Source organism: Excalfactoria chinensis, chromosome 10 (assembly GCF_039878825.1).
Source record: "Excalfactoria chinensis isolate bCotChi1 chromosome 10, bCotChi1.hap2, whole genome shotgun sequence".
Classification (NCBI taxonomy): Eukaryota; Metazoa; Chordata; class Aves; order Galliformes; family Phasianidae; genus Excalfactoria; species Excalfactoria chinensis.
Genome location: NC_092834.1, coordinates 18,795,525 through 18,808,343, shown reverse-complemented (window position 1 = coordinate 18,808,343; position 12,819 = coordinate 18,795,525). Strand labels below are relative to the sequence as shown.

At 49.1% G+C, this 12,819-nt stretch overlaps 2 non-coding genes across 2 annotated transcripts; one reads left to right on the top strand and one right to left on the bottom strand.

The window, feature by feature from the left end:
* The first annotated feature begins 274 nt into the window (after positions 1 to 274).
* On the top strand, positions 275 to 346 carry TRNAQ-CUG (transfer RNA glutamine (anticodon CUG)). The gene has a single exon. It is a non-coding gene; the product is annotated as a tRNA-Gln (tRNA).
* Positions 347 to 3,588: 3,242 nt separating this feature from the next.
* On the bottom strand, positions 3,589 to 3,660 carry TRNAQ-CUG (transfer RNA glutamine (anticodon CUG)). Its single transcript has one exon. It is a non-coding gene; the product is annotated as a tRNA-Gln (tRNA).
* Between the last annotated feature and the right edge of the window lie 9,159 nt (positions 3,661 to 12,819).

Below are 12,819 nucleotides of genomic sequence, written 5' to 3'. Positions count from 1 at the left end.
TTTTAACTGCTGAAGCCAATGGATCATTCCATTTGAAGAACACATCCCGGATATGGGTGGATCGTTGCTTCTACCTCTCTGAAGACTGCAAACAATCTTCTTCCCATCTGTACTGAGCCACTTTGTTTTTTCCTTCTCATTAAAGACTTTGTGCAGCACAGCTTGGGACTTGTGATTTCTTTTCTTCCTGATGCCATTGGTCACCTGCTCTGATAAGTAAAGCAGTGCGCACTGCCCTCAGCTTGCCTGATATCATTGGAAACAGTATGCAGCTGGTCTCATGGTGTAAAGGTGAGCACTCTGGACTCTGAATCCAGCGATCTGAGTTCAAATCTCAGTGAGACCTCTACTTTTGGGCTCCCAAACCTTTGCCCACAGCTGACATTCACCTAGGTCTGAAACTGAACTTGCATGAACGTGCATTCCAGTCATCCTTCTTGCTGTCCATCCTTCTCCGAGCTTTTAGCCACGCAACTGCCTTCCCCTGACATGGTCCCTCCACACCTGTCCAGCTTAGTGAGCACAGGCCCTGACCCTTCTTTGGATCCTTCTGATTGATGGCTGCTCCCTTGTGAGGGAAACCAGCTGTAGGTCTGTAATCGGGTTATCTAGATTTACCTGTGATAGAGGCTGCTGGCCCTGGAAGGAGGGTAATGAACAAAAACAGTGGCAGCAATCTAAGGAGAAAACTTATATTACTAAATACGAATAATACTGGAATACAGGATGACACAATATGATACAATATAATTGCAGAGAACCTGCCCTCTCCCATGGCAGCGAGGCCATTCCCAGGCAAGAGAAAGATAACATGTCCTGCTGTGGTCCCTCCCAGTCGCAACCGCACTGTGCTTCTATGATGTATTCTATCAGGAGAGGCAGGAAGAGCAGGGAATTGTTTGCGTGAAGGACAGACGGCTCGGGGGGCTTCCCGTCTGTGTATTTAATAGCTGCACAGAGAGGGTGCATGGGAGGAAGAAGCAAAAGCGTATATGGGCGCATCGTTGCCTCTACCCCTCTGAAGACTGTCAGCAGTTTTCTTCCCATCTGTATTAAAGACCCTTTGTTTCTTCTCATTAAAAACGTTGTGTGGCATAGCTGGAGGCTGTCTGCCTTGTTTTCCTCCTGCCTCTGTTACCCACGCATGCAACTAATAAATGCAGATTCCCTCTTATCTTTGGAAACAGAGGAGGGAGACCTTCCTTGTGCCGTGGCAGCTAGTGACATCGTCTTGTATGGTCTGTTGCCAAGCCATACTAATTCTCAGGAAATAATACTGTGCTCTGCATACAGAGCATGATACACATCAGCATCCTCTCCAAAGCAGAATCTGCTCCTTTGGCCAGCCAGCATAGAGAGGTGGAAAGCATGGGGGAGAATGGAGAGAATATTCACTTGAGACAGAGAGAGACTAGATCAGACAGACTGGTCTTGAAGCCTTTGACCAGAGAAGACAGATCTCCCCCGGTAGTTCTCAGCATCGCCCTCACGTGGGTGTCCTGGGAAAGAAACCAAGCGGCACTGTGGCTCTGAGGAGGAGAGCGAATGCTTTAATGTCCCCTGGCAGCTGGAACTGAAGTGCTGGGGGAGGAAGATGGCCGCTTTGGGAGCAGGAGGAGCTGCACAGGAATCCTCACCTGTGGGCATGTAAAGGTCATCAGAGAGAGCCCCGCGTTAGTTGTGGTGTCCAGTACATCAGCCCCTTCTCAGGTGAATGAGTTCCTATTTGGTGGGCACGTGCCTCTTACTTCACAAAAGCGGCCAATAGGTAAACGCGTCAGCAGGGGAAATTGAAGGAGTAGAGTGCAGTTAGGGCCAGGACTTACGTGAAAACACCCATGTAGTGGGTGAGATCAACAAAGGGTGACGTATCCCACCTAGAAACCTCATCTAGGTGTGCCTGCAACACACAGTGGGTTGGAGTAGATCATCTCCAAAGGCCCTTTCCAATCCAACGTGAGTAACTCAAGCTCTGCACCAGCAATGAAAAGGAAAGGCTTTGGGTGGCAGCAGGACCAGAGTGTGTAAGATGCTCTTTGTTTCAAGAACGGCACACAGAACCTTTGAAATGACCTTGATGAGGAAAGCAGCGCTGTGGGAGAAACGAGTCCAGAAGCTCTGCACTCCACAGCTACGTGACTAGTGTGTGACTGCACTTCAGGGTTTTCCCCAGCTCTTCCGCATCACGGTGACTGACAGGTGCATTGGGAGGCTGACCCCATGTGCCTTTGTACTTTGAAATGTGTGGAATGGGATGTTGCATCCCTGGCCCACAGCAAAGAGCCTTCAGGGTTTGGCTCCCTGCCCTCTTCCCTTCTCAAAAGCAGGCCGTTCAGGCCTCTGGACAGTGGGATCAGTGTGCTGAGCAAAACAGGTCAGTTTGAGCGTGGGTCAGTTTTGGGGACGGACGCCGGCATCCCTTTGATCTCACTTCTGTACCACGATTTGATGGCTTCCAACAGCCTCTACACTGCGCAGCCCAAGCTCCCTTCCCACGCTGGAAGAAGCACCACTACGTGGTCAGTTTCACCAAAGCGCATGGTCATGGACGTCTAACTCAGGAACTTTGTGAGATAGAAGAGCAAAGAGCCTTCGGGGTATGGAACACTGCCCTCAGTCCCTCCTCAGTAGAGTGCATCCAAGGCCTCAGGACAGGGAGAAAAGCTGGCCAGCCTGAGAGTGAGTAAACCTCAGGGAAAGATCATAGGATCATATACCCATGCAATATCCCAAGTTGGACCGGACCCGAAAGGATCATCGAGTCCAGCTCCTAGCTCTACACAGGACCGTCTGTAAATCAGATCATCCATCTGAGACTGTAATCCAAAATCGTGAGATGGTGCCTACTCTGCTAGACGTGCCCTCTACGGGGTCACTCCTGTAAAAACACTAACCATTTACTGACAGGAGACAACTGCGGGCATCAGGTTGATCACACGCCTCCAGCTGTGCCTGAAACTTCTTTACTCCACGTATACAGCCTGTATACATAACGGTGAGTGTGATGTGCATAGAAAATTTGTGTTTAATGCCTACAGAGGGAGCAGGGACAAGTGGAAGAAGCACGAGACAGGCGGTCTCTTCTCATTGGTGCCCCTGTGAGGGGACAAAAAGCAATGCGCATCAGTGGAAATCCACAGAACACAACACACGGTATTCCTCGTGTTCTGTGAAGATGGTCGAAGGTGGGAATGGGCTTTCCAGGCATGTTGAGGAGTCTGTCTCATTGGAATAAACTACATACTCCCCAACATGGCTCTGAACAGCCTCCTCTTCTCGACCATGCCGTGAGCAGTCCTTGCACTGCAGGGTCTGCATTTCATCTGCTGTGGGATAGAGTGACCTACAGCTGGTTTCCCTCACAAGGGAGCAGCCATCAATCAGAAGGCTCCAAAGAAGGGTCAGGGCCTGTGCTCACTAAGCTAGACAGGTGTGGAGGGACCATGTCAGGGGAAGGCAGTTGCGTGGCTAAAAGCTCGGAGAAGGATGGACAGCAAGAAGGATGACTGGAATGCACATTCATGCAAGTTCAGTTTCAGACCTAGGTGAATGTCAGTTGTGGGCAAAGGTTTGGGAGCCCAAAAGTAGAGGTCTCACTGAGATTTGAACTCAGATCGCTGGATTCAGAGTCCAGAGTGCTCACCTTTACACCATGAGACCAGCTGCATACTTGCTCTGTGCCTTCTCAGCAACAGAACAGACAGACAGGAGACTTCAGCGGAACGCTGAGCTTGCAGGAAGACACAACACATCTTCTCATGGTTCCCACAGCATGCAATGGCTGCCTCTGATGGCACTCAAGACAACACTCTCCTGTGGTTAACTCCTTACCCTGCAGGCCAATCAGGAAAGCCTACCACTCTCATGTGTCTGAATACTTTCCTGTGCCTTGGCTACAGACATATCTGCATGCTGATCCCTGACCTCATTCCAATGCTGAGAAGAGGCTGCTACTCACTTGCTTCTTCCTCCCATGCACCCTCTCTGTGCAGCTATTAAATACACAGACGGGAAGCCCCCCGAGCCGTCTGTCCTTCACGCAAGCAATTCCCTGCTCTTCCTGCCTCTCCTGATAGAATACATCACAGAAGCACAGTGCGGTTGCGACTGGGAGGGACCACAGCAGGACATGTTACCTTTCTCTTGCCTGGGAATGGCCTCGCTGCCATGGGAGGGTGCAGGTTCTCCCTCTACTGTTTCCAATGATATCAGGCAAGCTGAGGGCAGTGCGCACTGCTTTACTTATCAGAGCAGGTGACCAATGGCATCAGGAAGAAAAGAAATCACAAGTCCCAAGCTGTGCTGCACAAAGTCTTTAATGAGAAGGAAAAAACAAAGTGGCTCAGTACAGATGGGAAGAAGATTGTTTGCAGTCTTCAGAGAGGTAGAAGCAACGATCCACCCATATCCGGGATGTGTTCTTCAAATGGAATGATCCATTGGCTTCAGCAGTTAAAAGTGCAGCGTGGGCGAGGCAGACACAGCCCTGAGCCCCCCAGACCAAGGGAGCCCCCAGAAGAGATGGGAACGCCCGCGGTGCTGAGGGAGCTGCCAACTGCAGCTGACAGAGAGGATCCCACGGCTGTGCTCTGAGGGAAGGAGGTGAGGATGGGGCCCGGCAGCGTCACCACCACAGGGGAGGCCTCAATCGCCACAGTCGAGTCAGCGCAGCGGGCGACACATGGCTCACTGCAGCTGCTTGCCAGTGGGGTTGGCCCACAGGTACCGCAGGAGGATGGGACACAGGGTCTGCAGCACGACATCTCTTGCTGAGGGAGGCAAAGCTGAAACACAGAGCAGGGAGGGAACATGGACCCTAAAGTCAGTCAGGCTTTCTTTTCTCCTGCTCTCTCACCCGCACCCCTTGCTCCGCTCCGGCTCTGTTTTTACTTCCATGCTCAGAAAGAGGCTGCAGCTGATTTTGCTAACAAACATAATAGCTGTGCCATCTCATCTCTAGGCTGTACTGGACAGACTGGAAGAAAATCTCTGATTTATAAGATGCTTGTTGCACCAGGGCAGCCTCCTGCGTATCCGCGTGCCAAGACTGCACTTCGCTGTCTGGTCAGTGCCATCTGCTGCAGGCAATAACTCTGGAGGGCACGCACCCTCGCAGCTGACCTCCGTTAATCTGACTTTCCTTGAAAGATCCCACATCTTCCCACCTCTACACCCCCACCACTCTTCCACAGGAAAAGAGTTTGCAGTCTTGAAACGTTTGGATTGCCACGCCATACTGAGGCAGCCTATATCGCAACCAAACTGAGGAGCTAGCGTGACAGCAGTCAAGCCCACGGGGGGAGTTTGGGTGAAGGGAGGCTTACCTCGTTCCTGGAGGAAAGCGAGGGAAGCAAAGACGATGCTGAGCCTGCTGCAGCACGAGCCTTTATGCTGTGTTCCTGACGCACGTGAGGACAGAAACATTCCATGGTCATGAAACATCAAAGCAGCTAGCGGTTGGTGATTGCATAGGCCTTGCTAGTAATTAATATCTTGCTTCTTTCTCCTGAAAATTTTTGCTGCAGATTCATACTGCCTCCCATCAAATTAGTTCATCTGTATTCCTTTGTCCTAAGGCCAATTGACTGAGTTGGAGTTCTCCGTTTAGGTTCTCGGGGATTTCCATCGAATTTCCGTCATACGGATGTCATTTGTTGCATTACTTCGTTCCTGGTGAGCACGGCCAGCAGTCACTGTGAACGTCATCCATGAAGGACACCAGTGGTTAGCTCTCAAGTGTGTTCGGTGCAAGCTCTCCGGCTAAATCTGTGCGACATTTCTCCCTGTGCGTCATCAGAGATGTGCTGTAGATGGTGGAGGAAGCTCCATCAAAACATCAAGGCAGCACAATCCCAAATGAAAAAAGAAGCCCAGATCAACAGGGATGTTGAAGGGATGCAGGCTGCAGGAAAGACTCTAAAGGCATTGCCTGTACTCTGTATGCACTTACACAAACTGCACTGTTTTTTCGCTTTTGTTTTACCAAATGAAAGGCAATGAATGCAGATGTATAACAAGGAAGAACAGAGATGAGAGCAAAATGCTTCACTCAAGAGGTTGCTGACCGTGAAACTTGTAGCCATGTAACATGTTCCCCGTCATCTCTGAAGCATCATTCCTTGGGGATTGTCCTCATGCTTTTACCAACAAGAAGAGCACGGGCAGCTGTCCTGACAAAATTCCATGATGAAGTGCAAGAGAATTCACCTCTGAAATGCTCTCTGTGCAGGCAGTCTGAAAGTAACGCTATGAGACGTTTCTCCTTGTGGGCAATCAGAGACATGCAGGAGGTGGTCCAGTGCATTCAGACAGAACATCAAGACTGTGCGCTTTCAAATGACCTAATAGACCTATATCTCCACATTTCTTTTCAGACTCATTGGCATAGAAATAGTGCTTTGAGCTCGAGGGAAGCCCCCTGTATGCAGCACTGAGTGCTTTGAATCTTTGTTACTCATACTGATGACTTTTATGCCCAAAGAGGTAGTAATGAAACAAGGAAGAACGTTTTGGAGACTTAGGCACTTCTCTCTCTCATGGCTCCTGATTAGAATGTCCACAGCCATCCTCCTCGGTGTCCTAAATGTGTTGTCCTGCTTCTTTTAACCAGGGAACAGAGCTCAGATTGTACAATGGAGAAGCTCCTGGAAATCAACAAGTCTTGCTGTGGACCTGTGATCAGAGTAATGCTGGCATCCTTCTCTGAACCTGAACCACACTAACATTTACCTGCTTTGCTCAGCACATTCATCTCACTGACCAATGTCCTGCATGGCCTTCTCTTGAAGAGGGGCTCAGAGCAGGGAGACAGTCCTGGAAGGCTCTTCTTAGAGGACTTTGCCTAGAACAGCCCATTCCACGCATTTCAGAGTTCAAAGGGACATAGCATCAGCCTCCCAGAGCACCTGTCTGTCATCACAGTGTGGAAGAGTTGGGAAAAACCCTGAACTGCGGGCACTCACGAATCATGAAGCTGTGGAAAGCAGTGGAAATGGTGTCCTGGCCTCAGGCTCCTTGTGTCATTCCTCCCAGAGTGTTGCTTTCCTCATCAAGGCCTTTTCTAAAGAGTTTTTGATATTTCTTGGTGCTTTTACACGTTCTTCTTCTGCTGTCTTTCAAGGCAATGCCTTTGGGTGGCTGGTGCACAGCCTACCTTACACAATGCTGGATTGGAAATGACTTTTACAGATGATCCACTCCAACACCCTGTGTGTTGCAGGCTCACCTAGATGAGGTTTCTGTGTGGCACACATCACCCATTCTAGATCTTGCCTAGCACAAACAGCTCTCAGGGAGGGACAATCACCTGCCTGTCCCTGTTGGCCACACCTCTTCTGATGGAGCCCAGGATACCATTTGCTTTCCAAGCTGCAAGAGCACACTGCTGGGTCTTGTAAAGTTTTTCATCCACCAGGACCCCAAGGTCCTTCTCCACAGGGCCACTCTCAGGGGCTGGTCCTTCCAGTCTGTATAAATGCCTGGGATTCCTCCAGCCCAAGTGCAAAACGTTGCACTTCATTGTGTTGAACCTCATTAGGTTCACCTGGGCCCATCTTTCAAGTCTGTTGAGGTCCCACTGAATGGCATCCCTTCCTTCCACCCTGCCCCTAACGTTTTACTTACTTTTATTTTTCCTCCTGAATAGTTCGGCTATTGACTGCTTTTGTGAGGTAAGAGGCACGTGCCCACCAGATAGAAACACTTCAATTTGAGAAGGGGATGTAGTGCTGGACTCCACAACTATCCAGTGGCTCTCTCAGCTGACCTTCCTAGAGCCACAAGTCGGACACCAGGAAGTGGCAGTGAGGATGAAAGCAGTGGTGGTGAGCAATCCCCAGGGTTGTGGATGTGGGGTAAGGTCTTGGGTGTAAAGGGAATTAAGTAGCGGAATTCAGAACTCCAGCACTGGCTGGGAAAGTTCTGTTGGAGCAGACTTTTCTTTTTCAGTCCATCATTTCTTCCCAGATGAGCTTTCCAGTCAGTGGCACACAAGTGTAATGCAGAACTAGTGGTGTTCAGTGTCCAGCTCTCATGCTCTTTGTGTTGCCGTGGAGCACAGTCCGGCCCTTTGGCTCGTGGTGATCACTCCTAGAAATAACTAGGTGTGGGTTTTCACACCTAGATGAAGCAACAGAGCTCAACATGAGAGAATGGGTGTTTTGGGGTGTCATCATATGGACCATGGGGATGTGTGCATTCAAACCATCCTCTGTCTAACAAAAAACCCATGAGCAAAGGCGTTTCTGAAAAGATCATATACTGAACTCCATGTCATCACTGGAACAGAGTGGTCTGTCTGCAGTGAATAACCATCACCCACCAAAACCACATAGGAACAATAATTCATCTCAAATGAATCCTCATCATCTCAAATTATGATTCTCACAGGGAATCACGGGCTTTTACTTAAAACTGCAACAAGTGCAAAGCAAAACAAAACAAAAATCCACAAACAAATAAATAAGCAAACAGAAAAATCCCACAAGCCCAAACCATAAAGCACAACAAAGTAAAGCGGAGGTTGGAAGGCAGAGTGCAGGAATGTAATTCAGCCTCCAGTTGAGTGCAGGGCTGACTGCCAAGATAGGGGTTAGTGGGAGCTTTGCCCATCTGACTTTTGAAAAAGCTGTAGATGGAGAATCAGTGTGTCCCTGAGGAAAATAAATAAATAAATAAATAAATAAATAAATAAATAAATAAATAAACAAAAACCCAGTCTCACTGAGATTTTTAGTCTCCTGGTACTGTATGGAACTTCAGTTTCATCTTCTCTTGAGTATCTCCAACCAGAAGCTGCTGTCCACTCACCAGAGCATGCATTAGGCAGTGGAAGACAGTGAGCCCCCTTGTCATCTCTCCTCTAGCTTCAAGACATCCAGATATTTGAACATTTCCCAGCCTATGTGTGTCCATTCTTCCTGAAAACACCCCTTGCTATACGTTCTCCCTAAGAGAAGGAGATCTCGTGGGAGGTATTCAGATGAGTCTAAAAAAGATGATCATTTTAGGCAAGCCATTTGCTGACTGCCAAAGCAATATCACGGTGTTAGAACCACCGCTTGCAACACTGGAGGCCCGGGTTCGAATCCACCCTGTGGCGCAAGTGGTAGAACTGCCGCTCTGCTACTCTAGAGGGCTCGAATCCCGGGAGTTGGACTCGATGATCTCTAAGGTCCCTTCCATCTCGCACGATACTATGATACTATGATACTATGATAATGCAGAATGTGAGTTTAAGAATGAAAAGTGTCAGTGGATTGGCCACGGGGTCACGTCATTGGACCTTCCTTGTCCCTCTTGGCCTGAGCGAGGGCATTTCCTGAGCTGAGCTCTTTACGCTCTTTCCCCAGGAATTAAGACATGGGGTGTGCAGGCTGCAGAGCAGAGCTCACAGGGGAGCATGTACATACTTCATGGAAGGAATCAAAGAAATTGTTAGCGAGTGGTAGCTCTGCACATGCCAGTGTGCTGCCAAGGGGCTTAAGGCACAGCGTACTCTTCCTCTGAATCCTTTAGTTTCTCCCCACAGCATAGAGGAGATGAAAAGACAAACACTTGGCCTGTTGTGCTACTGTGTGGCTCATTTCTATGGGAACAGTTATTTCCACCATGAGATCCAGCATGCTGGCAGTGAGGGCTCTGCCACATGAACCCTTGGGATAAGACTGTGTCGCTCTCAAGGAGTCAGTGCATGGGAATGGGTCTAGAGCCAGGGAGAGATAGCAGAGGATATGCCAAGTGCTGAGGAACGACTGAGCTCCAGAGCCAGTGGGGAAGAGGCTTATGTGCAGACGGTGCTGCAGAGGAAAGAGTAGAACACAGATGCTTATGAGACTTGTTGCTTCATGGAAGGAGCTTGAGTGGAAGGATCTTGAGTGGAAGGCATCTCAGGAGGTTAGTTTGTTAGGCCAAGAACCAGTTACCCAAACTTCTTTGGGCACCTGCTCAGTGCTTCAGATTTCTTTAAGAAAATCCTTATGGTCACTAAGCATCCCTGTAAGTCTTCATTTAACATGGCTAAAGCCATGGAGCCTGGCCATACAGCAAGGCTGAAGGGAGGCAAGGACAGATGACCTGCAGGAGATGCAAGGGACACTTAGCAGAAGAAATTGTTTGTGTTGGTCAGGACCCCCCAGATCCATGTTAACTGCTTTGACAGCAGCTGTGCTCACCATACCACCAGCGTGTCTGTGTCCTTTTCTGTGATGAGAGTGGTTATGCATATTATCAGACCATGCCAACAAACTGGCATCAAATGGCTGCTGAACAGTAACAGTGGTAACGATTCTCAGCCTGGAAGCTGCTAGCCTTGGAATTTGGCCAGGTAATCTGTCCTGAGAATTGGCAGAAATTGTGACTAAAGCAGCTGGTGTCCTTGAAGAAGACACCTGAGAACAAAAGCTAGCCTGAAGATTGGGACAACAAAGGAAACCGAGCACAAACTTAGAACCTAAAAGAGTGGATGCATGCTGAGAAAGTGGGAATAGGCAACTTCAGTTGACTGTTCATGCTGAAAGAATTGAAATTAGTCAGATAGTAAAGTCGTAGACAACATCACATACTGGCTGTCTGTGGAGAAAAATAGAACATAATATCATCTATGCATCCCTAAGAGTAAGAAGTCAAGAAAGGTGGCAGGAGGCCTGCGTGGATGAGCAAGGTACTCGAGGATATACTCGAGGGCAAGAAGAAAATCTATGGAATGTGGAAAAAGGGCCTCGTCACATGGGAGGAAGATAGGAGTGCTGACAGAGCCTGCAAGGATGCAACAGGGAAAGTTAAGGCCCACTTGGAATTCAGTCTAGCAAAGGAAATCAAGAATAATAAGAAAAGATTTTTAAAGTATCTCAATAGCAGAAGTAACAGCAGGGAAAATGTGGGTCCACTTCTGAATGAGGCGGGTGATGTGGTAACAGGGAACACTGAGAAGGCAGAGATGCAGAACGCATTCTTTGCTTCAGGTCTCAAAGCTTAGACTGCCCCTCAGGAATCCAGGACCGTGGGGGTAAGAGAGGGAAAGGAGTGCAGCAAAATGACGGCTTCGTGGCAGCTCCTGCCAGGTCAGATGCTCATCCATGGGGTTCTCTCTCCAAGGGCTGCAGTTCTGGCCCAGAGTCTGCTCTGCATGGCCTGCAGCCTCCTTCAGTCCAGATCCATATGATGCACTGTGAACTCCTCCCTGGGCTGAAGAGTGCTAAACAAAGACATAACGGGCTGCTTGAGGACCACAGGAACTGCACACAAAAAAGCAGAAAGAAGTTTAGGAATCTTCCCACTTGCTTTCTCAAACTGCAGTTTCAGCAGGGCCACTTAATGAGCAGCGCGCCCTTGCTCTGCACTAGCCACACTTGTAACTCTTTCTTGGACTGCCAGTCGACCTGAGATGCCCTGAACTCAGGCTCCTTCCACAAAGTTGCAATTCTCAGAGATGGCACCGTTCGTCACCCTCGTCCACAGCATGGGCTGCACACCAGCCTCTTTCCCACTGGCACTGGGGCTCAATCATTCCTCTGCAATCCTTTGCCAACTCCATCCTCTTTTTAGGCACTGCAAGGCGCTGCAGAAACATTTTGCCTTGTAGCTAAGAAAACCCTGGTTCCTCAGACTCTCTGTCGCAATGTCACACTATCCTCACAGGGCTGGAGCACCAGGCCTCTGATCATCCCAGGGGTCACACTGTGAATACGCTCCACATGATCATCGCCTTTTCCTTGCTTCTCCAGTCTGGCTTTCTTCCCCATTTCTGACACTGGCTCACATTTTCTCCTCTTCAGCCATCAAGTAGTGCTGTCAGGAAGACGGGACACACACAAGCTTGGACCACCGGGGAGCACCAAGAAGTTGTTCGCTGGTGAGCAGCTGAGAAATCTCACCTGGGTGAGCTTTCACCATAAGCCAGGTTGGAGTGGATCATATCCAGAAGTTCTTTCCAAGACAAGCCAAGTCACACAGGATCTGCACTAGTCACACAAAGGCAGCGCTTTCAAAGCAAGCAGCACTAGATATTCCACTGGTCTCAGGAATGGTTCAAAGACCTTCAGTAATGTCTGTGATGAGGAAAGTGGCACTTGGGAGGAATGACACTTGGAGATCTGCTATTCCTGGCATACCTGAGGCCAAGACATCATTTCCACAGCTTTCCACAGCCGCATGACTCGTGTGTGTATGCGGTTCAGGGTTTTTCCCAACTCTTCCCCATCATGATGACATGATGGCAGGGTGGCTGCTGTTCTGTCACTTTGACCTTTGAAATGCATCGAGTGGACTCCCAGCCCTGAGCCTCTCCTCAAAAGGAGGCTATGCAGGACTGTGGTCAAAGAGATTAATGTGTTGCTGAGCAAAGCAGGTTAGTTTGAGTACGGGTCAGTTTCAGGGAAGGACGCTGGTTTTGCTTTGATCTGACTCCCACAGGCAGATTTGGTGAGTTCCAACAGCTTTTCCACTGCTCAAACTGATATCTGTTCCTGGTTGGAATAAGTAGGACAACATAGTCAAGTCTCCAAGGAAGACGGCAGGAAGATAAAAGAATGATGAGTGTACAAGCAGTCCTCTGCCTGAAAGAGAAACCTTTGGAATGCCACGGAACACGGCTACAGACATCCTAGTCAGAATCCACTTGAGACAGAAGTTACCCTTCTTGGCTTTCATTACCTAACACGCTCTTGGCGCAACCCGGTCCAGCGCCCCGCTACCCTCAGAGTAGAACACTTCTTTATGACATAAAACCTAGATCTCCCCTCTTTTGGATTAAAGTTGTTCCCCCTTCTCTTTTCACCACCAGACTCAGCCTTGAGCCATCAGCATACATACTCTGGGCAT